Below are 2848 nucleotides of genomic sequence, written 5' to 3'. Positions count from 1 at the left end.
GGCAATGTGACACCCCCTCCCCCCCCCCGGACTCTGCAACTGTTGTAAATCTGTTGATTGCGGCGGGGGTGAAATTCAGCAGGTTCCGACAGAGCCAGTAGCGGAAATATTGAGTAGTTCGGAGAACTGTCAAATACCACCTCTGGCTGGCCCCAGAGTGGGGAGGGAATGGAGATTTTGCAGTATCCTCCTGCCACGCCCACCAAGCCACGCCCACAGAACCGGTAGTTTAAAAAAAATTGAATTTCACCACTGGCTGGTTCCCAAGCGCCCAAACTTTGATCACATGACCACAGGGATACTGCAATGGTCATCGGTTCAAGGACTAGTTGTAAAACACTTTTGTAACTTTGAATGGTCAGTCTCTAAATCAGGGGTAGTCAACCTTTTTATACCTACCGCCCACTTTTCTATCTCTGTTAGTAGCAAAATTTTCTAACCGCCCACCGGTTCCACAGTAATGGTGATTTATAAAGTAGGGAAGTCAATTAAATTAAAAAAAGGAAAGGGCTTCAGTATCGGACACAGGTGTGGGTTTCAACCGGATCGCACCGGTCCCTGCGATCCGGTTGGTCGCCGAACCCGGAAGTAAGTAACTTCCGGGAACGGCGAAGCCCACCCCCCGTGCCCGCACACCCGCGCCCGCTCCTTACCCGGTTTTTACTAATTCTGCGCTTCCACGCATGCGCAGAACGCATACAGTGCCTGTGCGATCCTCCAGGAGCAGCTGGAGCATCACGCAGACGCTAGTACGCATGCGCGTGCCGCGTGCATGCACATGCGCGCCGCGTGCACGCACGAGGACGCCGCGTGCACGCACGAGGACGCCGCCGGCCTCGTTCCAACTGAACCGGTTGGAACGGGGCGAGAAACCCACCCCTGATCGGACAAAACCCCTACCGCCCACCATGAAAGCTGGAACGCCCACAAGTGGGCGATAGGGACCAGGTTGACTACCATTGCTCTAAATGGTGAGTTGAAGACCACTTGTTTATATAGAGGGCCAATGAAAAAGGTACAGCGGTGCCATGATTTTTAACGGTTTCGGGGCGGCATGAAAAGGAATGTACCGTTGACTAAGAGCATGGGGAAAATCTCCATTTGCAATAGACGACGGTCTTAAGATGCTACGAGACTCTGGATTTAAGCTTAGCATGTTTATCCCCAAAGTCCTATGCCAGTGGGTCTCCACCTTCCTAATGCCGCGACCCTTTTAATACAGTCCCTCATGTTGTGGTGACCCCCAACCCTAAAATTATTTTATGTTTTCCTTATTTTTTTAAAAAACATGTTTTTTCTAAAGGTCTTAGGCGACCCCTGTGAGAATCATTCGACACCCAAAGGGTCCCGACCCACAGGCTGAGAACCGCTGCACTACGCATAAGGTCTCAGCTAATGCCTCCCTGCAGTGAAAGAGCTCTTCAGTTAGCCCTTTTCCTAAATCATTGGATGTTTAGTGCAATGTTTCTGAGTCTGGAGCCCCCCCAATTGTCCTGAGCAAAGACATCCTGGGGCCGTGGTGGCAAACCTGTGGCACGTATGCCCAAAGTGCAGTGGTGGGTTTCAAAAATGTTCGAACCTACTCTGTGGGTGTGGCCTCCTTTGTGGGAGTGGCTTGGCAGCCATGTGACCTGGTGGGAGTGGCTTGGCGGCCATGTGTTTTCTTTCTCTCTCTCTCTCCCTCTCCTTCCTTTTGTCTCTCTGTCCCTTTTTCCTTTTTTTTCTTTCATCTCTCACTTTTTCTTTTTTTATTTTTTTCTTCCTTTCTCTTTTTCTTTTTCTCTCTGTGTGAGTCTGTGTGTGTGTGTGTGTCAGTGGTGGGTTTCAAAATTTTTTGGAATCTCTTCTGTAGGTGTGGCCTGCTTTCCAGGTCCACTGGCGGAACCGCTTCTAACCGCTTTGGTAGATTTGACGAATCGGTTCTACTGAACTGGTGCGAACTGGTAGGAACCCACCTCTGCCAAAGTGGCACGTGAAGCCATGTTGCCCGGCACACGAAGCCTTGCCCGTTTGTCTCCCGGGTTTCTGGCGTGCACGCACAGGCGACAATCAGCTGTCCTTTGCATGCGGGGCAGTGCCGGAAATCAGTGTGCGCATGCGCACCGGCTTTTCTGGAACGTGGCCCCGATGAGCACACGCAACATTTCTGCGTGACCTTTTCAGCACTTAGTTCGCCATCACTGTCCTAGGGAAATAGTTCAGCAGGCCTAGTAAATTAGACCTAGAATTTATTTGAAAATGATGAAATAGATGTAGCTGCTTTCATTTGCCTGAGAAGAAAAGAGACAGGTTGATGTGGACTTCTAATTCTTAAACATATTATGGATCCTGTTTTATTTAGGAATTGTTGGGTCTGGCCGTCAACCCATGCAAACCTGCATTCTGAGTCACATTGTGGCCTATTCGCTGTGTTGGGGAAGCTTACAAGCCTAGATTGGAGAACAAGCGCCTTTTTCTCCTCTTTCTCCCAAGTCACAGGACTTTTCAGATCTTGGGCCCCCTGGCAGTCTCTCACACAATGTCTAGGTACGAAGTCTCTGCTGTGAGATAGATAGCCATGTCAATTCCTTTCATAATTAAACTATATGTAGGTACATCTCATTCCAAATATTTAAAAAAAAAGAGTGGTTGAAATGACATAGTAGTCCTATTTGGGGGAAATACGGTGTTTGTGCACAAGAGAAGTTTTGGAATTTATAAAATTTGAAGGGAAGGCATTAAAACAGAGTTGATCAGCCTTGACAGATGTAAGATCTGTAGACTTCAACTCCCAGAATTCCCCAACCAATATGGCTGGCTGGGGAATTCTGGGAGTTGAAGTCCACGCATCTTAAAGTTGCCGCAGTTT

Source organism: Thamnophis sirtalis, unplaced genomic scaffold (assembly GCF_051295495.1).
Source record: "Thamnophis sirtalis isolate CommonGarterSnake01/CBP01778 unplaced genomic scaffold, rThaSir2_p1.2 scaffold_3, whole genome shotgun sequence".
In the NCBI taxonomy this organism is placed as follows: Eukaryota; Metazoa; Chordata; class Lepidosauria; order Squamata; family Natricidae; genus Thamnophis; species Thamnophis sirtalis.
This window is presented reverse-complemented; position numbering follows the sequence as displayed.